This window comes from Bubalus bubalis, chromosome 11, assembly GCF_019923935.1.
Source record: "Bubalus bubalis isolate 160015118507 breed Murrah chromosome 11, NDDB_SH_1, whole genome shotgun sequence".
In the NCBI taxonomy this organism is placed as follows: domain Eukaryota; kingdom Metazoa; phylum Chordata; class Mammalia; order Artiodactyla; family Bovidae; genus Bubalus; species Bubalus bubalis.
The window spans coordinates 71,314,111-71,339,365 of NC_059167.1; the positions used below are offsets into that span (position 1 = coordinate 71,314,111).

General features: G+C 37.7%; 1 long non-coding RNA gene across 3 annotated transcripts in view; it reads left to right on the plus strand.

Annotated features, from left to right (window-relative positions):
- LOC112587869 overlaps positions 1-25,255 on the plus strand; it is a 224,504-nt gene that overhangs the window by 153,853 nt on the left and 45,396 nt on the right. The window contains exon 4 of one of the 3 annotated variants that reach the window (XR_006542896.2): positions 22,662-22,787. The exons of the other annotated variants lie outside the window; for them this stretch is intronic. This is a non-coding gene — a long non-coding RNA (uncharacterized LOC112587869). The remainder of the gene's footprint in view (positions 1-22,661; positions 22,788-25,255) is intronic. 3 annotated transcript variants of the gene reach the window in all.

The window sequence follows — 25,255 nt, forward strand, 5'->3', positions numbered from 1 at the left end:
ATCATAGTCTACTTGTGTCAACATTTTACCATTTGAGTAACATGTAGAAACTTACGTCCCTTTTTGCTCTTTATTCTCTTTTATTAGTAATATATTTACCATAAATATTTTCTATAATACATACATTTAGAACTATGTCAGATATGATAATAATTTTTTACTTCAATCATCAAGCATAATTTAGACTTTACCTCAGGAGAAGGATAGTACATTGTATTTATCTCTATATTTACTCTTCCCATTGTTCTTTCTTCCTTTTTTTGATGTTTCATGATTCCCTCTTTTATCATGTCCTTTCTCTTTAGAAACTTTTCTTTAGCCATTCTTTTAAGGTAATGTACCGATGACAAATTCTCTTAGTTTTCTTTTGTCTGAGAATGTTTTTATTCCTCTTTAATCTTGAAAGATAAATTTTTATCCAAATGGAATTATGGACTGAGACTTTATCTAAAAGATAATTTTTAATCCAAATAGAATTATTGATTGACAATTCTTTTTTTTTTTTTTCCATAAATGTCATGCTAATTCCTTACAGCTTCCATAGCTTCCGATGAGAAATCTGCTACTGTTAAAATCATTTTGCCCTATAGGTAAAATGTTGTTTTTCTCTTGATGCTCTCAAGACATTTTTTTGTTTTTAGTTTTGAAATGTTTAACCACAATGCGTCTTGACATGTGTTGCTTTGGTTATCTCCTGTTTGGAGTTTGCTCACCTTTGTGAATCTGTAGGTTTATGTCTCTTGCAAAATTTGGGAAGCTTTCAGCCATTATTTCTTTAAATATTTTCCAGCCTGCTCTCTTTATGCTCTTTCTTACATTCTAATGGCAAAACTGTTAGATCTTTTATGACAATCCCACAGATCACTGAGTCTCAGTTAACTTTCTTTAGTCTCTTTTCTCTCTATTGTTCAGATTGGGTAGTATCTACTATTCTACCTTAAAGTTTACTGATTGTTTCCTCTGTCCCTTCTGTTATTCTGGTAAGCCCATCCACTGAGTTTTTAATTTTAGTTTTTCTGTTTTTTAGTTTTAACTTTTTCATTTGGCTCATATTATATTTTACATTCTTTGCTGAAAGTGTCTATTTCTTTGCTGAGACTTTCTCCTTTTCAGTTGTTTCACATGTGTTTATGGTTGTTTACTGAAGCATTTATATGATCGCTGATTTAAATGTCTTTGTCAGATAATTTTAGTATTTCTGTTATCTCTATACTTGCAACTATTGATTATCTTTTTTATTCAAGTTGATTTTTTTCTGGTGCTTAGTAACTGATTTTTAAACCTTTTTAAAACCTGGATATTTTGGATATTATGTTATAGCACTGTGAAATTGACTTACACCTTCTGGTTTAGCTGGCTTCTTCAATTACCACTATGACATAGGAGATGGAAGCTATTGCCCCACTACTGGCAAATGGGAATAGAAGTCCATGTTCCTCACTCAGCCTCTGTTGACACACATGTTGGGAAGGGGCTCCTCATTATTGCTGGCTAGGAGAGAGGTTTCCAGCTCCTCACTAGCCCTCCACTGATACTGCTGGGAAATGGTCTTGTTACAACTGTTTCGTGGTAACAGTTCTTATTCTTCATTAGACTTCCTCTGGCTCTACTTCAGAAGGATGGCAATAAGCACTTCTTTACTGCTGAATGGAAGTGATTGTAGGTTCTGGGTGTCCAAATGGTATCCATTTGAAGGATCTCATATGGAGGAGAAGGGGGCGACTGAGGATGAGATGTTGGATAACATCACCAACTCACTGGACATGAGTTTGCACAAACTCTGGAAGATAGTGAAGGACAGGGAAGCCTGGCATGCTGCAGTCCATGGGATCACAAAGAGCTGGACATGACTTAGTGACTGAACAACAACAACATGTTTGTTCAGTGGAGATAAAAGACTGACTCTCTGCATGATCTTCTCAGATACCATCCTGGCAGGTGTTGGTAGCCTGGCAGAGTAGAAATCTAGGTTGCCCACTCAGTCTTTGCCAGTGTGGTTAGGAGTGAGGCCATAGTTTTTTCCAGTAGTGTTTGGCAAGAGTAAAACATTTGTCAAACTTTTCTATCTTACTAGACTGCCCCATTCCTGGTCTTCTTGCTGGAGAGAGCAGGCTTTGTTAGAAATTTTTTGTTTGTTAGCTTGGACCAGTTGACATTTTCAGCTTTCCAGTTTTTTAGCTCCTAGAATGAGACATATGAGGCGAAAGAACTCAGGTAATTAATTAATGTGCTGTTTTTTGGGTCTTACATCCCATGCCAGTTTGTTGTCATTGTTGTCTTCTTCTTCTTCAATATGTCGTCTAAAGGTTTTAGTTGAAGGCAACCGGAAAAATAGGGGAAATGATCTCTATTCCATCCTTTTGTAAATAGAAATCTCTCTGATGACTTTAAAGATATTTTTTAAAAATGTTGTGATAAGTTTGTACCCGGCTTGTCCTTGCCTTAATATCCTCCTGTTTCTAAAAATATTTGTATTTTTGTAGTGAATGAGAACTTATACCAAAAGCAAAAGAAGTTGGTTATGCTATCATTTTATTTGCAAGTCCTTTCTGAGACTTAACAAATGTCACAAAGATTGTGTTGAAATCTCATATACATTGATTTATTTATTTTTAAGGCAGACAGTATTTTGGAAATGAATGAGTGACAGCAACACACTTGTGTCAATCTTTCTAACCCCTGCTAAAATACAGAAATTTTATATATTAGAAACTGAGAAAGGTTTATAATAGTTTTTACACTTTCCCTGTACTGTGTCTTTTGTGTAGCATAAAGTTTCAGGTAGTGATAAGATTGGAGCAGAAAAAAATTCTCCTCTGTTTCATAAAACATAGGCATGTGAGGCCATATGAAGCCAGAGGACAGGCCTGGAGGACTGAGGGGAAACTCCAGGAAATCTCTGCAGTTTGTTTATACCAACCGTGTGCTGTGCTGTGCTTAGTGACTGCTCAGTCATGTCAGACTCTTTGTGACCCCATAGACTGCAGCCCACCAAGCTCCTCTGTCCATGGAATTCTCCAGGGAAGAATACTGGAGTGGGTTGCCATTCCCTTCTCTTCCCAACCCAGGGTTTGAACCTAGATTTCCTGCATTGCAGGTAGATTCTTTACCATCTGAGACACCAGGGAAGCAAGTGACACTGGAAATTAAAAACCCAATACCATTTACATTAGATGTAATGTAATTAAAATAAATTTAAGAAAACATGTGTAAGATCTATATGAGAGAAACTATAAAACTCTGATGAAAGCAACCAAAGAACTAAGAAATAGACATTTCATGTTCATGGACAGAAAAACTCAATATTGTCCAAAAATCAGTTCTTCCAAACTCGATGTGTAGATTCAATGCAATTCCAATCAAAATCCTAGCAAGTTATTTTGTGGATACCAACAAACTGATTCTAAAGTTTATACTGAGAGTCAAAAGACCCAGAATAGCCAAAAATATTGAAGATGAACAAAGTCAGAAAACTGACACTACTCAACTTCAATACTTGCTATAAACCTACAGCAATCAAGAGAATATGGTAGTAATGAAGAAAAAATAGACAAATCAGTGGAACAGAATAGAAAACCCAGAAATAGACTCACATAATATAGTCAACTAATCTTTGACAAGAGTGAAGACAATACAATGGAGCAAAGACAGTCTTTTCAACAAATGGTTCTGGAACAACTATATGTACACATGCAAAAAAAGAATTTAAATACAGAGTTTACACCCTTCAGAAATTTAACTCAAAATGGTTTATAGACCTAAGAGTAAAATGCAAAACCATAAAACTCCTAGAAGACAACAGAGGGAAAAACCTTTATGACATTGGGCATTGTACAAATTCATATGAGCTATCAGTGCTTCCATCATAGGTCAGTTGGTAAAGAATCTGCCTGCAACACCAGTTCGATTCCTGGGTTGAGAAGATCCACTGGAGACGGAATAGGCTACTCACTCCAATATTCTTGGGCTTCCCTTGGTAGAGAATCTGCCTGCAATGTGGGAGACCTGGGTTTGATCCCTGGGTTGGAAAGACCCGATGGAGAAGGGAAAGACTACCCACTCCAGTATTCTGGCCTGGAGAATTCCATGGACTGTAGAGACCATGGGGTCACAGAGAGTCAGACACGATTGAGTGACTTGCACTTTCATTTACTTTGCACTGATTTGCACACACACCAAAGACACAATTCATGAAAGAAATAATTGATAAGCTAGACTTCATTAAAAATTAAAAATTTCTGCACTGAAAAAGATGCTGTCAAACGAATAAGGCACAGACTGGGGGAAAATATTTGAAAAAACATAGCTGTTAAAGGACTGTTATCTACAAATATATAAAGACCACTAAAACTCAGCAATAAGACAATGAACAAACTGATTTTAAAAAGGGAATAATATCTGAAAAGACACTTCATCAAAGAAGATATGCACATTGAGAAGAAGCCTATTAAAATGATGTTCAACATAATATGTCTTTAGGGAATTACAAATTACAACAGCAATAAAGTACTTTTGTACACCTATTAGAATGGCCAAAATCCAAAACACTGATAACACTAGATACTGGTGAGGATGTGGAACCACAGGACTCTCATGTTGTTGGTGGAAATACAAAATGGTAAGCCACTTTAGAAGATAATTTGGTAAGTTCTTACAAAAATGGAATATACTCTTATTGTATGATTCATCGCTTTGGCTCCTTGGTGTTTGTTCACGGGAGCTGAATACTTAACATCTTCACAAAAACCTGCACAAAAATGTTTATAGCAACTTTATTACCAAAGTTGGAAGCAACCAAGATGGTTTTTAGTAGTTAGCTAGTACAAACTATCTTTAGTAGATAAAGACACTGTGGTGCATCCAGACAATGGAATATTATTCAGTGATGAAATCATCTATTAAGCTATGGAAAGGCATGGAGGAAACTTAAAGGCATACTATTAAGTTAAAGGGAATGGCAACCCACTCCAGTATTCTTGCCTGGAGAATCCCATGGACAGAGGAGTCGGGTGGGCTACAGTCCATGGGGTTGCAGAGTCAGACACAATTGAGTGACTAACACAGTGAAAATGACTGAGTTAAAGAGAGTAATCTACAAATGCTAGAAACCATATGATCCCAATTATATGGCATTTGGAAAATGATAAAACTATGGAGATAGGAAAGGGATCTGGGGAAAGCATCAGGGGTTGTGGGGAAAAAAGGATGAGTAGGCAGAGCACAGAGGGTTTTTAGTGCAGTGCCACTGCTCTGTATTTGCATTTTACTTACTTGTTACTTATGGCATTGGCGTCATTAAAAAGTACAGTGCCTAGAACATAGTAGTTATGCAATAAATGTTCAACAAAAAGAATACTTAAATGAATGATTAAATGTTCAGCTCTAAGCAAAATGATGAAATAGGGCCAAGTTTCCTGAAAGATTAAACTACATTTGTAGTTCACGAAGAGTTTCCTTTATGAACTACAAAATACTTAGTTGGAGAAGCTCTTCTTTCCTCCTAATTGAGCAGCATTTGTGACCTGGAGAAAGCCTCTGATGAATGTGACACAGGCTCGTTAGACTGATCACAGAACTACTCATGTTGGGGGGGGGGGTGTCCCCTAGTTAAGATAGATTATAAACATTTGTACAGCAAGGGACTGTTTGTTCTTACTCATTTTATATCCAGCGTAGAACCTGATGGCATGCCTTTTGAATAGTAGATGCTCAATAAACATTTGCTGAATGAATGTTTAAAATGCATCCATTTAGTATCCTGGGTAACTACAAAAAAGGATCTTAATTTAAAGCTGAAATTTATATTTTGTCCTAAACATTTCAATTATGCATTGAACTGTGTCTCCTTCCCACCCACCCCTATCCCCCACAAAATTCAGTTTTGAAATCTCAAATCCAGCACCTCAATGTGTAACCCTATTTGAAGGTAAAGACTTTAAAGATGTGACTAAGTTAAAATGAAGCAGTTAGGGTAGGGCTTTAATGCGCTGTAATTGGTGTTCTTACGAGAAGAGGGAGAGACCCCAGGGGCTTGCACACAGGGAAAAGGCCGTGTAAGGCCACAGTGGGAAGGCAGCCATCTATTAACCAAGGAGCGAGGCCTGAGGAGAAACCAAATCTGCCAAAGCCTTGATCTTGGGCTTTTAGCCTCCAGAACTGTGAGAAATAAATTTCTGTAGTTTAAGCCACCCATTCTGTGGCCTTTTATTATGGCAGCCCTAGCAGATTTACATAATTTCTTTGAATTAAAAGCAGGGAAGCCCCATAATTTAATATTGTGAATGTTTTATTGAACAGATATGTTGCTGTTTTTCCACATGTGAGAAACATGTGCACATTGGCAAATATGTGTTGCTTGCATTTTAAATCATAATTCTGGTAAATATCATGGGATATTTTTTCCCCTCTCTCTTCTTTGCCATTAAAATTATACCTGAGAATTTTTACACATTCTCTTCCTTTACCCCTAAGAAACTACTGTCTCTGTCTTACACTCTGCTTTGGTCTGACGGGTGCTAACTTGACACCCTTTATCCCAACTGATTGAGATCTGGGGACCTCAAAGAGTGCTAATCCACACTGCCACACACCATGTTATTTGATATCCAGTTCAGTATTTCTCTGCAGGGTCTGGAATCTACTTTTTCCAACAACTTTCCGTCCATACGTTATTTCCACCCCCCGCCACCCCCCAGAACCTTCTTAGATGACACCGTCCCAGGTTAGAATGAAGGAGGAAGCAAACTGATGATATTTTATCAGTGGGCTGCGATTCAAGTATAACTACAACCCCAATTTGGGGAGTCCACTTTTTTAACACTCCTACCGGAGGTAGGGTGATAATGAAGTCAGACACAGACATTTCCTTCAACTTTTGCCAGACAATGTGGCTCCTTGAAGTAGATTACAATGAAGTCTGTACAAAGTAAGAGGCATGTTGGAACGTCCCTCCCCAGAGGAAAACCAGTTTCTAGTCTGAGACTGACCCCATAAGTGGAGTCAAAATCCAATTGTTACATCACTCTTAAAGCATGCTATTTAACACAAAGGCAGCCTATAAAGTAGCAGTTACAGCAAAAACCTCTGGCTTTAAGTATCATTAAATATTTTTTAAGAGGAGATACGAGGTTTTCAAAGGGTAGCAACATAAAGTTTTAAAAGGTTTTTATCTATGTCATCTAATTTTTCCTTTTCAGACAACATCTTTATGTAGGTAAGCCTTGAACTTTGTGAGTTTTAATATGACAGGCAAGACAATTTTGAAACCATAATTACTAAATATTTGTTGTAGTATTCACAGCTATCTGATAAAAGTATGCTAATCTAGTCATAAAATGAAGAGATCTAGAAGCAGTTTCCAAAGACATTGTATTTCAACTTTTGTTCTTTCTTACAATCCTATTTATCACCAATTAGTGCTGTTTCTGGTCTGGCAGTTGGTTCTTGGAGATAGAAAGGAGTAGAAGTCTCAGCTGAAGAGGTATTTTGTGACACAATGTACTAAAGCAGTGTCTGGAACACAGCATATACCATTAAACCCCTTTGTTAAGTGGAATTTTCTGTTCACTAACTGATCAGAATACTTTTTCTTTTTTTATGTATTACTGCTGGATCTTCAGTGGTTCCATGATATTTTGTGAGTTTCTTAAGTTGGAGGATCACTGTAGGCAGGAGGGACAGACATGATTAAGATTTTTCAGAAACGTCCTCTGTGAGTTGAACAGTGAGTGGTCTGAGATTCATGGGTCATGGGTGTCATGGGTGGTCTTTAGTGTTGTGAAGAAAGTCCTCCAGATTTCTTCCTGACTTAAATTACTCATGTGTGAAATGAGATGGTGAAATTGATTTACCCCCAATTAACATTTTATTTGGTAATGGGGAGGTTATTTGTAGAGAACTGGTGGCTGTGGTAAAGTGATATCCGGGGATATCACAGCTGCCTTGGAGGGCAGCTACCTCAGAAGCAACTTGCACCTTTCAAAGCTGATTCTTGTGCATGGCTTATATGCAAAATTATGGACTTTTTCATATGACCTGTCCTACATGGGTCTCCCTTTCCAGAAATCCTGGGCTGCATGATAGACAGAAGGAGGTTTTAGATTCTAAAGGGAATTTTGCGAATGATGATGATGTTGGAGATGAAGTATATCATTAGTGAATTAACTGCTAAGCTGATTTGGCCAGGAGATGTGAGGAACTGAAACAATATTTAGATAAATCAAGGCTAATACTAGTTTAGTTTTCTGCCATATTTTAACCATGAGATCTAGGCATTTGGGTATATAATAGTGAAAAAAATTAAAAGCAGACATAGTCCTTCAGCTTACGCAATGTACAATCTGGAGGGTGTGACAATAAAAACAAATACTTACATAGTTAAAAATAGTTGGACAAACATAAAAATAAAAGAAGCTAACATATGTGGATTATAATCAATGTATTTTCTTTTAAGAAGTAAGAAGTACCCAGAGTTCCTGTCTCCCCATGTGGACTTAATTAACTTGGTTGATATTCAGAAGTTTGGGGCTTTTTCAGGGGTCAGGGGGGCAATTTTGGTGCCATGGAACATTCGCTACTTTGGTTTCAAGAAAGAAAAGTGATAATGATCCATCTTCCATTGTGTGCCTTTTATATAATGCAAACTTACCAAATGTGAAAACTTTAATTGGACTATTCTAAGCAGTACCATTGTTATGGACATCCAAGTCAAGATGAATCTTACATTAAAAGATTTCTTCCAAGGTACCACAAAACCCAGAATCATTAAAAATCTGAGAATTGCTAAAATACAAAGGACATGCATCTCCTTACATTGTTTATGTTTTGCATTTCACTCAGCTTGAGTAATGAAACTAAATTGGTTGGTTTCTTTTATACTTTGCCTGTTTCTAATCAGTTTCACTTTTGATTTTCCATGAGCTCACTGAGTGATGTTGTTTTGGGGGTTTACATATTCCTGGCATTATCCATATTCAAGCTTTTGGTCATTGAAAGAAAACATTTCAGTGTATTTTAGGGTTTTTGAAGCCTGGAATACTCTGTTAAAGGAAATTTAAATTTCAGGTTAAGAATACTTTAACAGGGGGTAGGAATGGAATTGTGTGGAACTTGGGTTTATTTTGAAGAAAACTCAAATTTTATCAGTACATCTGTATTTTTTCAGTTGCTTAATAAATTTCATAATTATGCTGAATTTTGTTGAAGCACTATAATCTGAATGGATATGTTACAGTCTTTAATTTTTATCTCTTGATGTCTGCTATAAATCCTGATAATGCAGGCACCATATATATATAATAAACACAGCTTGGATGCAGCATATCCTCCAAATAAGCATAAAGCAAGCTCAGTAGGATATTAAATCTATGCTAGCTCAGACAGTTTCAACAGGAACAAAATGTCTTTGGTTAGCAGATCATTCTATTGCACTATTAATTGGTAATGTAAGTGAACAATTGATACCTACCTTGCTATACATTCTGCTAGAAGACAAATTAAATAAAACCTTTTAAGGCAAGTGATAATAATTGAATACAAAATAGCCAAACCCCATCATTTATGCCAAGTCTTTCTAATTATTTAGTATTTATGAGTAGAAAGATAGGGTTGCTGCCTCTGGATAGATGACAGAAGCTGGTATTATCAGTGGCTTATCATTTAGCTGGAGGATTTCCTGACTCTTCTGCCTCTTCTCTCCTTTGGGTAAGCTGCCTTGTGGCCATACCGCTGTCATTAGCACCGCTACCAGAAGTGTGCAGGACAAGAAGTCCTAGTCAGCCCCGCTTCACTCCTTGTCAGCAATTTTGGTCAAAGAAGCAGCCGGGGACAAGATTGAAACTAATGGCTGAAATGAGGTTTGAGGATTATCTGTGGTTTTCATTGGTCCTCTTCACTTTTTAACAAGCTGAATCCACAGCTGAATGCAGTATTTTTTCTTTATTCCTCTGAATTTTGCAGTCGATATAGTCCCTGATAACGATTCTGGCTTGCCATTTGGCCCTACCAATAAGGACCTTAGAAAAGCTGAATATACTAAAGAACTGTAAATTAGTTTAGAAAAACTGATGATATTACTACCCCTATATACACACAGACAAGGATGAGATGTTTTATACACATGAAAACAGGGAGGAAGGGAGAGAGAGGGAGAGGAGGGAAAGAGAGAGACTTTATAATCAAGTTCTTTCATCTTTTGTGGTGTTTTCTTAGTTCTTGCACTTTGGACATAAGTGATTATTTGTGGAAGACACATGTTAGCCTGAAACTCCTTCAATCAATAGTCCCAAAAGAGGACAAAGAAATTTAACACAGATTTGGTGATAATTTCATGAAACATTAAAAATGCAAGTGTTGGATGTTGTTAAATAAACATAGCAATTTAGCATAAAAATCAAGAATATACACTCACAGGGGAAATAATCAGTCTCAGTGTGAATAGATGCTTTGGATAAAGCAGCGAACATCAGTATTTTATATGCATTGAAATAGGCCTGTATCTCACAGACCCAGACAGAAGTAAATGGAGAGAGTACACTGGAGAGCTGGGTCAGAGGACTCATGCCATGGCCCTGAAAGTGAAAATGAAAGTGAAGTAGCTCAGTCGTGTCCGACTCTTTGCGACCCCTGTAGACTGTAGCCTACCAGGCTCCTCCCTCCATGGGATTCTCCAGGCAAGGATACTGGAGTGGGTTGCCATTTCCTTCTCCAGGGATCTGCCCGACCCAGGGATCGAACCCGGGTCTCCCGCATTGTGGGCAGATGTTTTACTGTCCGAGCCACCAGGGAAGTCCTGGTGTTAACCAATAAACTGATGTTAATTAAAGACACATGTGAAAACTTTAAATAAACTTACTTTGTAAGGTATGTGATATTTTGCATGAATGAATGAAGTAACTGTCCCATTAGTGTATTTCATATAGGCAAGTTAAATATGAAAGTATATCTAAATTATAAGTGAAATAAGTAAACATTTGACAATTTCATTTATATCCCTAAAAGTTTCATATAATATATATATAGGTATAAAATGAAAGTCACTCAGTTATGTCCAACTCTTTGCTACCCATGGACTATACTGTGTATGAAATTCTTTAGGCCAGAATACTGGAGTGGGTAACCTTTCCCTTCTCCAAGGGTTATTCCCAACACAGGGATCGAACCCAGGTCTCCCACATTGCAGGCAGATTCTTTACTAGCTGAGCCACAAGGGAAGCCCATATATGTATAAAACTTGGTCCCAAATGATTTTGGTATACAGTAAAGAATCTGCCAGAAGTGCAAGAGACCCGGGTTTGATCCTTGAGTTGGGAAGATCCCTTGGAGAAGGGAGTGGCAACCCACTCCAGTATTCTTGCCTGGAGAATCCCCTGAACAGAGGAACCTGGTGGGCTATAGTCCATAGGGTTACAAAGAGGCAGACATGACTGAGTGAGTACACACACACACACGTTAGAAATATAAAGGATGATCTTACATTCAGGGTTGGTCTTATATGAGAATATAGAGTTGTTTTCCAAAACATGATTAAATTTTATTATGCTAACAATTGGCCAACTATTATTGTAGAGGGCAATACTGGAATCCAACTTGTGCTTCTTCCAGCCCAGTGTTTCTCATGATGTGCTCTGTATATAAGTTAAATAAGCAGGGTGACAATATACAGCCTTGACGTACTCCTTTTCCTATTTGGAACCAGTCTGTTGTCATGTCAAGTTCTAACTGTTGCTTCCTGACCTGCATATAGGTTTCTCAAGAGGCAGGTCAGGTGGTCTGGTATTCCCATCTCTTTCAGAATTTTCCACAGTTTATTGTGATCCACACAGTCAAAGGCTTTGGCATAGTCAAGATTGCTGGAAGAAATATAAATAACCTCAGATATGTAGATGACACCACTCTTACAGCAGAAAGTGAAGAACTAAAGAGCCTCTTGATGAAAGTGAAAGAGGAGAGTGAAAAAGTTGGCTTAAAGCTCAACATTCAGAAAACTAAGATCATGGCATCTGGTCCCATCACTTCATGGGAAATATATGGGGAAACAGTGGAAATAGTGTCAGACTTTATTTTTGGGGGCTCCAAAACCACTGTAGATGGTGATTGCAGCCATGAAATTAAAAGATGCTTACTCCTTGGAAGGAAAGTTATGACTAACCTAGATAGCATATTCAAAAGCAGAGACATTACTTTGCCAACAAAGGTCTGTCTAGTCAAGGCTATGGTTTTTCCAGTGGTCATGTATGGATGTGAGAGTTGGACTGTGAAGAAAGCTGAGTACCGAAGAATTGATGCTTTTGAACTGTGGTGTTGGAGAAGACTCTTGAGAGTCCTTTGGACTGCAAGGAGATCCAACCAGTCCATTCTAAAGGAAATCAGTCCTGGGTGTTCATTGGGAGGACTGATGTTGAAGCTGAAACTCCAATCCTTTGGCCACCTCATGCAAAGAGCCGACTCATTGGAAAAGACTCTGATGCTGGGAGGGATTGGGGGCAGGAGGAGAAGGGGACAACAGAGGATGAGATAGTTGGATGGCATCACCGACTCGATGGACATGAGTTTGGGTAAATTCCAGGAGTTGGTGATGGACAGGGAGGCCTGGTTGCTGCAATTAATGGGGTCACAAAGAGTCGGACACGACTGAGTGACTGATCTGAATTGAATATTGGATTTAACAATTGCAAAAAGATTTAACAATTGCAAAAAACAATTATGCAAACATAATCCAAATTATGTTTTATAAATTCAACATAAATATAATACATCTTAATCATAAATGTCTCCTAAATAGTATGGCCATTCTATGAAATTCTATACATTTTAAACCTGAATTTTTATTATTAGGAAACCTCAGGTAGGAAAGCTCATTGAACTGTCAAACCAGGTCTTTGAGATACAAACCTACAGGGTCTTTTTCCTCTGCCCTGTGAGTGAATCAAAATCTCTGCCCTTTTATTTGCATTTGTTAACAATTATGAAGGGATAGGAATACATTTTGTAGCAAATAGCTGATGTTACTGCTCATTCCATCACTTCCACTAGCTTTGTTCGTAGTGATGCTTCCTAAGGCCCACTTGACTTCACATTCTAGGATGTCTGGCTCTAGGTGAGTGATCACACCATTGTGGTTATCTGGATCATGAGGATCTTTTTTGTACAGTTCTTCTGTGTATTCTTGCCACCTCTTTTTAATATCTTCTGCTTTTGTTAGGTCCATACCATTTCTGTCCTTTATTGTGCCCATCTTTGCATGAAATGTTCCCTTAGTATCTCTAATTTTCTTGAAGTGATCTCTAGTTTTTCCCATTCTATTGTTTTCCTCTATTTCTTTGCACTGATCACTGAGGAAGGTTTTCTTATCTCTCCTTGTTATTCTTTGGAACTCTGCATTCAAATGAGTATATCTTTCCTTTTCTCCTTTGCTTTTCACTTCTCTTCTTTTCTCAGCTATTTGTAGGTCCTCCTCAGACAGCCATTTTGCTTTTTTGCATTTCTTTTTCTTGGGGATGGTCTTGATCCCTGTCTCCTGTAATATCTCACGAACCTCCGTCCATAGGTCATCAGGCACTCTGTCTATCAGATCTAGTCCCTTAAATCTATTTCACACTTCCACTGTATAATCATAAGGGGATTTGATTTAGGTCATTCCTGAATGGTCTAGTGGTTTCCCCCACTTTCTTCAATTTCAGTCTGAATTTGGCAATAAGGAGTTCATGATCTGAGCTACAGTCAGCTACATGAACCTTGAACTTCCAGATGTTCAAGCTGGTTTTAGAAAAGGCAGAGGAACTAGAGATCAAATTGCCAGCATCCACTGGATCATCAAAAAAGCAAGAGAATTCTAGAAAAACATCTATTTATGCTTTATTGACTATGCCAAAGCCTTTGACTGTGTGGATCACAATAAACTGTGGAAAATTCTGAGAGAGATGGGAATACCAGACCATCTGACCTGCCTCTTGAGAAATCTCTATGCAGGTCAGGAAGTAACAGAACTAGACATGGAACAACAAACTGGTTCCAAATCAGGACAGGAGTATGTCAAGGCTGTATATTGTCACCCTGCTTATTTAACTTATATGCAGAGCACATCATGAGAACGCTGGTCTGGATGAAGCACAAGCTGGAATCAAGATTGCCAGGAGAAAAATCAATAACCTCACATATGCAGATGACACCACCCTTATGGCAGAAAGTGAAGAAGACTAAAAAGCCTTTTGATGAAAGTGAAAGTGGAGAGTGAAAAAGTTGGCTTAAAGCTCGACATTCAGAAAACTAAGATCATGACATCTGGTCCCATCACTTCATGGGAAATAGATGGGGAAACAGTGGAAATAGTGTCAGACTTTATTTTTCTGGGCTCCAAAATCACTGCAGATGATGACTGCAGCCATGAAAGTAAAAGACGCTTACTCCTTGGAAGGAAGGTTATGACCAACCTAGAGAGCATATTCAAAAGCAGAGACATTACTTTGCCAACAAAGGTCCGTCTAGTCAAGGCTATGGTTTTTCCAGTGGTCATGTATGAATATGAGAGTTGGATTATAAAGAAAGCTGAGCACCAAAGAATTGATGCTTTTGAATTGTGGCATTAGAGAAGACTCTTGAGAGTCCCTTGGACTGCAAGGAGATACAACCAGTCCATCCTAAAGGAGATCAGTCCTAAGCATTCATCGGAAGGACTGATGTTGAAGCTGAAACTCCAATACTTTGGCTACCTGATGTGAAGAGCTGACTCATTTGAAAAGACCCTGATGCTGGGAGGGATTGGGGGCAGGAGAAGAAGGGGACAACAGAGGATGACATGGTTGGATGGCATCACCAACTCAATGGACATGAGTTTGGGTAAACTCTGGGAGTTGGTCATGGACAAGGAGGCCTGGTGTGCTGCGATCCATGGGGTCTCAAAGAGTTGGACATGACTGAATGACTGAACTGAACTGAACTGCTCATTATTTTTGTTTATTTATATTTTCAAATTAGGCCTTAGGTAGTGAAGCATTATATAAATGGTAAGAGTGAGAATTTTCTGCATTAATACAATAGATTGTCTGTATGCTTTTGTGTTTTATGGAACAATTTATTTTTTTTTAGTGCATCAGAAAAGCTATTGGAGTCACAAAAGTTGAATATTATAGCAATTTGTCAGATCCAGGCAAATAAGTAGCATATAGTTTATTACTAACCCTTTTTCTTTAATTCAATATAAACACTAATAAGGTCTGAACCTCCCTCTTATTTCTGGAATAGGGCTATGCAATCTGTGAGAAAAAAAAGAAAAATCCCCCTTTTCATTTAGGTGACCCTGATGTTAGCTTCTGGGGCTTTCCCTGACCAATTTATTAGAATCTGCAAACTAGAGGAATTGTACCAGACCAAATTCTAGAATCCATTGTCTAAGCCTCCTAAGACCTCTAATCTGAAACCAAAGCTTATCTTAGAAAACTAATAAATGCTGAATATCATCTTTCCTGGGAAAGCTAGGAACTTGCACTCTTCCTTAACATGACTTTTAGAAATCTTTGACTAGTGTCAGATTGCTGTTTTTACATCTTGGGGAGCAGTCTGAAAACTGGCACTGAAACTGGTAAGTAAAGTCTGAGGATGTTCGGGAAGCTGGAGTATTACTGATTAATAATTGGTAACATTATGAGCCTACAGTTTATCTATTATTAGGCAAACTCTTAGGAAAAGGGTGCAGTTTAATTGTTAATTTAGAGGATGTTCAGTGTAGCAGTGAAAGTTGGCTATAGGCCCTCTTACGGATCACAAACATGGGCTTGATATGTGTTACAAACAGCGACAACAACAAACAGGATTGGTGTTTTTTTTTTTTTTGGCTGCAAGGCAGTTTATAGCAAAATAACTTGCTGGAAGAGTAGAAGAGTTGAACCAGCAACATCAAAGTCAGGTTATTTGGGAATGCCACTGCTTTGGAGAAGCAGGGTCTTCTGCTGAAGCTAACGATCTATCTTTCGTGCACAGTATTCCCTGAAATCAACTTCAAGTAATGGGAGGTGACCTGGGGGCAATGCTCAAAAGGTACAAAAATTCATGTAGCCGTGACATGGCCTGGATGATCAGAAGCATGAATGCCATCATGGCATCCTTCAGTATGTTCAGAAGTACCATCTTGGTCCATCTTGACTGCTCAGAGTACAGAGGCATGAAAGTGGAGGATGGGGAGCCAGTGGCTCTTGAGTAGGTCACTCTGACCTGAAAAAGCCCTTGGAGGGAGTGAAGAATTTGGCATTATGTGTCGGTTTGCTCAACAGAGAGAACAGTATGAAAGAAGCAACACGACACAATGTTGTAGACCAACTTCAATCAATCATATCTTTAAAAAGAAGTGACACGAGTTCTACATGGTTTTATAGGTTTATTATTATTAGTTGACTTTGGCCTGGCAATTTCTGTTTGTGGAATACTTTTATCAGTTAAAATATGTATGTACCTTTGAGAAATGGAGAGAACTAAATGAAACCTATTAGCGTCACCTGTATCCATGGGATCTCAAAAAGTCAGACACGAATGACTGAACAACAATATAATTTTACACAAGTGAGTAAAGCACAGTTGCTGCTGCTGCTGCTGCTAAGTCATTAAAGTCGTGTCCGACTCTGTGCGACCCCATAGACGGCAGCCCACCAGGCTCCCCCGTCCCTGGGATTCTCCAGGCAAGAACACTGGAGTAGGTTGCCATTTCCTTCTCCAATGCATGAAAGTGAAAAGTGAAAGTGAAGTTGCTCAGTCGTGTCCGACCCTTAGCGACCCCATGGACTGCAGCCTACCAGGGTCCTCCATCCATGGGATTTTCCAGGCAAGAGTACTGGAGTGGGGTGCCATTGCCTTCTCCAAAAGCACAGTTAGGAGGCTACATATGAAGGCTGCTATAATGCTTCTACAAGTATCAGATCCACTGATACCGAAACCTGTTCTATCCCCAGTAGCACAGATGAGATCCATGCTGGCCAATTACACTGGATCAGGATGACCCTTCTCTCTTGGTCACTTTATAGTGGCTCTGTGGGAATCACACCTGGCTTATCTAGTCTGTAACAATGAAACCATCATCTTGTTTGGATTTTTTAAAAATGCTTATTGCTGATATTATTAGAGGACAATATTTTTTAACTGTAGAACTAGAGTATCTATATGAAAGAGGGTAGTATTGGTTCACAAGCTAGGGAGTTCACCAAATTAAATCTGAATCTGGCCCCTGTACACTTCCCTGGTGGCTCAGTGGTAAAGAATTTGCTTGTGATGCAGGAGAATTGGGTTAGATCCCTGGGTCAGGAGGATCCCATGGAGGAGGAAATGGCAATCCACTCCAAGGATTTTTGCCTGGGAAATACCATGGATACAGGAGCCTGGTGGGCTACAGTCCATGGGGTCACAAGAGTTGGGCATGACTTAGTGACTGAATCACCACCACCACCTGGCCTCTAGACATGGAGGGACAGAAGAGACCAAAGAAAGGGGCAGGACACTGGATATGCAGGTGACAGCTTTAACCAACTAGGGAACTTACATATTAAACTTGGCTTGGGTGGCTGCAAGATGAGTAGATCTTTGCACTTGCCTAGCAGAATCTTAAAAATTTATACGGTGACCTTAATAAGCTTCAAGCACATAAATCATCCAGGTGATATCAATAACAAGTTGCTCTTTCAAGGGTGCGTCCTTGAAAACAGCTGCTGCTTTGGAAACAGTGGGCAGAATGAACATTTGAAGGATGGGAGGAATAAGGAGCCTCTGATTGCTTCGGTTCAACTTGAGGGTCTACAGATAGTCACGTACTATCTGTGACTTCCTCCAACAGGTAGGGTACAAAGTTGTAGAAAAATACAGAAGGAATAATGGAAGTAGAAATGGCAGATCTCCAAGAAAATGCTTAGACTTAGAGATATTGTACAGTTAATTAGTTGTATTAGTTTCCATTATTGCTATAACAAATTACCACAAACTTGATGGCTTAAAACAAATTTTTCTCCTACAGTTCTGTGGGTCAGAGATCCCAGAGATCCTGTTGGGCGAAAATTGAAGTGTTGGCAGAGTGGTGTTCCTTTTTGGAGTCTGTAGGGGAGAATCCTTTTCCTTGCCTTTTCCAGATTCTAGAGGCAGCTCACATTCCTGGACTCATGGCCCGCTTTCTTCTCCTTTAAATCCAGCAGCATCCTGCCTCTTTGACCCTTCTTCCATCAGTATATCTTGTTCTGTAGCTGAGAGATTATCTGCTTAAGAACTCATGTGTTTAGAATAGGCCCACCTGAATCATCCAGGATTATCTTCCCAGCTCAAAGTCCTGTAACCTTAGTCACTTCTGCAAAGTCCCTTTTGCCAAGTAAGGGAACACATTTACAGGTTTTGGAGATTAGGACATAGGCATATTCGGAGACTATTACTCTGCCAAATTTGTTAATATATTTTGCTTTTCCTTCCCTTTGAATTTCTTCCTTTTGCTTAATCACACAACTTTACCTTAAGACTTTTATCAGTTCAATCTCTGCTCAATTTTTTGTTCATTCATCCGTGTCTTTTTATCTATTTATCTATTACTTGCACAAGGATCAAGTATTAGTAATATGGTGTATTTACTTCAACTGTATCATAACAATATTAGTGGAAATGGACTAAATAATCTTATGAAAATGGAGAGATTTTGTGATGACAAAAACAGGATTTAACTATATTTAAAGAGGCATGGCATAGTATAAAGCCATTAGATATTGAAAATAAATGTAGAGGAAATATATCATGTGAAGAGTAAGTATTGTTCAAGGAAGGTGGTGTGGCTATGTCAATATGAGCTAAGTAGATATTTAAGGAATGAGAATTGCCCGAGATAAGGAGAGACATTTCATAATGAGAAAGGAAGCAATTTACCAGAAATATATAGCAATCAGAAATGTATATGTATCAAATAATAAATACTTAAAATACATAGAGCAAAAATTGATAGAACCAAAAGGAGAAATAGACAAACTGACAATCCTTTTCAGTAAAGGACAGAAAAACTAGGTCAAAAAAATGATTGAGAATGTAGATATGAATAACACTAGCGACCAACTTGACCTAACAGATACTTGTAGAATGCTAAATTTGACAATTACAGACTACACATATTTTTCAAGTAAACATGATATTTGCAGATAGACCATATATTGGGCTAAAAAATTAACTTTAACTCATTTTAAAAGATTGAATTTTTATAGATAATGGAGTCAATAACTAGAAATAAATAGCAGTAACATATTTAGAAATGCTCCATGTATTTGGACATTAAACAGAATTTCTAAAATGACCAATGGGTTATAGAAGAAATTGTAATAGAGATTAGAAAGTATTTGAACTCAGCAATAATTCAACATCTCAAAACTTATGTGATGCAATGCTCAGAGCAAAATTTATAGTTTCATATTAGAAAATATAAAAAAGATTGAAATAAATTATCTAAGCTGCCACCTTAAAAAACTATATAAAGAAGAGAATATCAAATGCAAAGTAAGGAGAAGAAAAAGAATAACAAAGAAAAGGAGAAATCAGAGAAATATAAAACAGATGAACAATAAAGAAATAAGAAGAGCTCAATGTGACTGCTTTGAAAATAGTAATAATAGATTAATAGACTCCTAAGACAACTGTTTAAGAAAAAAAGAAGAAGTATACATCATGATTTAAAGAAGGACTCACTACATATACTCCAGGTGGTAAAAGGATAGTGAGAAAATATTATGAATAATGTCATTTCAATAAAATCAATAATTTAGATAAAATAGAAAAATCTCTAAAAAATGTAATATACCAAAACTATATAGAATATATATATATAGAATATCAGAAGGAAGGAAATGGAATAGAATATCAAGGAAACAGAATATCAGAATAGATCTAAATGTATTAAACAAACACATAAGAAATATATTAAATAAATAAAGTTCATAGTAAAAGTCTTTTCCACAAAGAAAATTCCAGATTCAGATGATTTCTCTTGTGAAATTTATTAATTATTTTTAAAACACCTTAAGCAACTATTAAAGAGAAAGTGTAATACGTTCAGGAAATAGAGGAGGGAACCCTTTTCACTTCATTTTGTAATGCTGACATAACCCTGAGACCAAAAGCTGACAAAGATGTTGCCCTTCTTTCCCTGGGGGAAGAAAAAAAGCCTAAGAAAATAGTTGTAGAAGGGAATCCCTTCAATCTTCTAACAGCATTTATGTAAAATCTATAGTTAACACTATCCTTTTTTTTTTTTTTTTGATTTATAAGACATTTTATTATGTAATAAACATATTTACAATGTATGGTTAATTGAAGTGGCAGATTACAAAACACTATAATCCATAACCTTAATTTTATAAACTAGAATAAATATACAGCTTACACCATATGCATTTGTACATTCATTGGAAAAGTAAATGCAATGAAATATACCAAAATAGTTTTATATTAATTTTTCAAATATTGATTTTATGGGTAAAGTTGTTTTTGCTTAGTTTCCAGTTTTATTATATGTACATGTATTATATCTATAAAATTGTTTATGAATCATCAAAATAATAAAGTCATGATTATTGAAAGGACAGGCTTTTATAAAATTTTTCAGAGAGCAGAATTTCTTTGTCAAATTCCACCTCCATTTTATTTTCCCTTTTATTAATCATTTCTCCTTCAGTCCTCCTTTATTCTCTCACCTAAGTGTTCTGTCTTTTCTATATGGTGGAAGCAGTCATAAAATTGTTTATTCTAAAATGATAAGGCCTTAATTTCTTATACTTTCAAAGACATATATTCTTTTTAAAAAAGATATTATAAAGATAATGCTGTGTTGTTGTTGTTCAGTCACTCAGTTGTGCCTGACTCTTTGCAATCCCATGGTCTGCAGCATGCCAGGCTTCCCTGTCCTGCACTATCTCCCTGAGTTTGCTCAAACTGATGTTCACTGAGTCGGTGATGCCATCCAATCATCTCATTCTCTGTTGCCTCCTTCTCCTGCCAGCATCAAGGTCTCAATCTTTGCCAGCATCAAGGTCTTTTCCAATGAGTCAGCTCTTTGCATCAGGTGGCCAAAATATTGGTGCTTCAGTTTCAGCTGAAACTGAAGTTAACACTATCCTTAATGCTACATGACTAAATATTTTCCTCCTAAAATTGGAGAAAGGCAAGGAGGCCTGCTTCTACCACTTTGTATTTAATATTGTAGTTGCCAGAGCAGTTAATAAATAAAGACTAAAAAAGCAAAAGCCAAACTATTTTTATTGCACACTACGTAACAGTGTGCATATATGAGGATCTACATGTAAAATCCTAGGGAATTTACAAAGCAACTACTAAAAATAGGTGTGAAGTTGATAAGTCAGAGTTTAAAGATACAAGGGCCAGTATAAAAATATCAGTAGTAGTTTTACATATTTGTAGCAAATAGTTCAAAGTATTTAAAATAACAAAAATAAGACAAAATCAGTTCAGTTCAGTTGCTCAGTGGTGTCCTACTCTTTGCAACCCCATGAACTGCGGCACGCCAGGCCTCCCTGTCCATAACCAACTCCCAGAGTTCACCCAAACCCATGTCCATTGAGCCAGTGATACCATCCAACCATCTCATCCTCTGTTGTTCCCTTCTCCTCTGGCCCTCCATCTTTCCCAGCATCAGGGTCTTTTCCAATGAGTCAGCTCTTCACATTAGGTGGCCAAAATATTGGAGTTTCAGTTTCAACATCAGTCCTTCCAATGAACACCCATCTCTTTTGGGATGGACTGGTTGGATCTCCTTGCAGTCCAAGGGACTCTCAAGAGTCTTCTCCAACACCACAGTCCAAAAGCATCGATTCTTCGGTGTTCAGCTTTCTTCACAGTCCAACTCTCACATCCATACGTGACTACTGGAAAAAACCATAGCCTTGACTAGATGGACCTTTGTTGGCAAAGTAATGTCTCTGCTTTTCAATATGCTATCTAGGTTAGTCATAACTTTCCTTCCAAGGTGTAAGCATCTTTTAATTTCATGGCTGCAATCTCCATCTGCAGTGATTTTGGAGCCCCCCAAAAGACAAAATACATATGCATAAATATAACAGAAGATGTACAAGGACTCTGCACACCAAATTATAAGACATTGTAGAAAGAACTCACAGAAGACTAAATATATGGAGAGAAGCTCATGAATAGGAAGACTCAACAGTGCTAAAATGTTAGCCAAACTGATCTATAGATTCAAGGCAATGAAAAAAAAAAAATCCCTGTCTTGAAGAAAGAACTTGTGCTACATGCTAAGTCACATCACTTGTGTCTGACTCTGTGCGACCCCATGGACTACAGCCCACCAGGCTCCTCTGTCCATAAGATTCTCCAGATAAGAATACTGGAGTGGGTTGCCGTGACCTCCTCCAGGGGATCTTCCCCAAGCTCTAAGAAAGAGCTTAGATGATTTTAAAGTATGTATGGAGCCAAGTAAGAATAGCTAATACAATCCTGAAAAAAGAAAAATGCATTTGGAAGACTTACACTGCATTACATGAAGATTTACTCTAAAGCTACAGTAATCAGAACATATTATTACTCTTGACTTCATATTACCAAAATTTCAACACATACAAAAGAAATGAATAGTGTAATCTGTAATTTTTACACACTACCTCCCAATTTTAACAATTATCCACTTTTGGCAGCTACAGTTTTGTCTACATACTCTCTACTTAACCTTGATTGCTGCTAAGTCAGTTCAGTCGTGTCCGACTCTGTGCGACCCCATGGATGGCAGCCCACCAGGCTCCCCCGCTCCCGGGATTCTCCAGGTAAGAACGTTGGAGTGGGTTGCCATTTCCTTCTCCAAAGTGAAAAGTGAAAGGGAAGTCGCTCAGTCATGTCCAACTCTTTGCGACCCCATGGACTGCAGCTCACCAGGCTCCTCCATCCATGGGATTTTCCAGGCAAGAGTACTGGAGTGCGGTGCCATCGCCTTCTTCGACTTAACCTTGATTATTTCTTCTTAATTTATTATCTTGTTGTTGTTGTTCAGTTGCTAAGTTGTGTCTGACTCTTTGTGACCACATGGACTGTTACACTCCAGGCTTTCCTATCCTTCACTATCTCCTGGAGTTTGCTCAGAATCATGTCCTTTGAGTTGATGATTCCATCCAACAGTCTCATCCTCTGTTTCCCTCTTCTCCTCAGTCTTTCCCAGCATCAGGGTCTTTTCCAATGAGTTGGCTTCTTCACATCAGGTGGCCAAAGTATTGGAGCTTCAGCTTCAGCCTCAGTCCTTCCAATGAATATTCAGGGTTGATTTCCTTTCAGATTGACTGGTTGGATCTCCTTGCTGTCTAAGGGACTCTCAAGAGTCCTCTCCAGCACCACAGTTCAAAAGCATCAGTTCTTCAGTGCTCAACATTTTTTATGGTCCAACTCTCACATCCATACATGACCACTTGAAAAGCCATATCTTTGACTAAATGGACCTTTGTTGGCAAAGTAATGCGTCTGCATTTTAATACATTTAGTTTTGTCACAACTTTTCTTCCAAGGAGCAAGCATCTTTCAATTTCATGGCTGCAGCTACCATTTCTAGTGATTTTGGAGCCCAAGAAAATAAAATCTGTCATTGTTTCCCTATCTATTTGCTGTTAAGTGATGGGACCAGATGCCACATGAAATTCTGGGGTGGATGAATCACAAACTGGAATCAGGATTGCTGGGAGAAATATCAATAACCTCAGATATGCAGATGATACCATCCTAATTTATTATCTTAACACATATAAAAATAAATTTCCACTGGTCACAGATTTGGTTACTCTAAAGTACAGCTCACATAGGAAAGACAAATTTAATTATTTTTCCCTCTATTTAACAGTTTTTAAAATAATGAGTTGATAGCCTAGCAAGCACCATAGAAGATCAGTTTTTGTTTAAATATTATCAAGAATACCTGGATTTAAACATACTGAATGACTTTCAGTGTACTGTAGATATGATATATATTGATGCTCAATTGTTCTATCTTTGGCAAAAAAGCTTGTTTAAATGCATTCCTGAGCATCTTTGATAGCTTTCTTGCTTGTGCCAGGATAATCCTGTATATTTCCTGTTCCAGATCTGGAGCTGGCAATTTCTTAAAGGATTTCTTTTTCTGTTTTGTAACAAATGGTATTAAAAGAGCAATACTAGGTGTCCTCATTGCCACTGGGTTGGTATAAGTTTTTGTAGTGGATAAAACGTGTGTGTGCACACGTGTGTGTGTAAATAAAAACATTGTTGCTTTATACCGATTTAAGTACATCATTACTTTATACCAATTTAAATTCATGGTACCAATTTTTTTTAACCTAACCTCACTGATCCCATTTTGTCCTTAAGATTTGTTTACTTGTCGCTTTCCCCACTAGAGTATAAGGCCAGACTTTATGGCTTTTCCTCCCTTGTGCCTAGTATGATTTTATGATTTGCTATAAAATTTTGTTGAATGAGGAAACAGGCAAATAATTACAAAGTAATGTTTCCTAAAGAGGTTTACACTTTCTGGGAAATGGCAATGGAATTTTGGTATGTGTTTGTGTGTGTGTAAATGTGTATATGTATTAGTATTACTGGATGTGTGATGGACTCTATTCAAAGGGTTAAATAGGCTCTTATAAAGGTAAAACAGGATGCTTCAGATTGAGACATAAGAATTTTTCTATGGATTGAAATACTTGAAACTTGAAATTAATAATAAAGACATTGCCATTTTTATATACTTTCTAGGTAGAATGTCTTGGGTAAAATGAACATATCTGAATACATTTAATGGACCAAACCCCAATCAATTTATTCATTTTAGGTTTCCATTATTGTCTTATACTGAGCATTGGATTACATTACCCTATAGATGTTCTTATTTGGTTGTGCTGAAAATTCTGGGTTGAGTAACTGAGAATTTATTACAACATTGTTTCCTTCTGCTACTTGGAGATACCTACATGACCCACAGTACTGAGGGATGTTAGCCCTGTCTGTAGCCTTTGCCAATAGTTTTCTATGGGAAATAAATGTTTCTTGATCTTATTGAAACCACTGGGCAAACATTGCTTCAAGAAAAATCCCACAACTCTTCTTCCTACTGCATTTCTCCCAGCTCCTACAAAGATATTCTATAGCTGCCACTGTGAGGTGATAATGTGTGTTAGCCATTCAGTCATGTCTGACTCTTTGCGACCCTGTGGACTGTAGCCCACCAGGCTCCTCTATCCATGGAATTCTCCAGGTAAGTATACAGGAGTGGGTA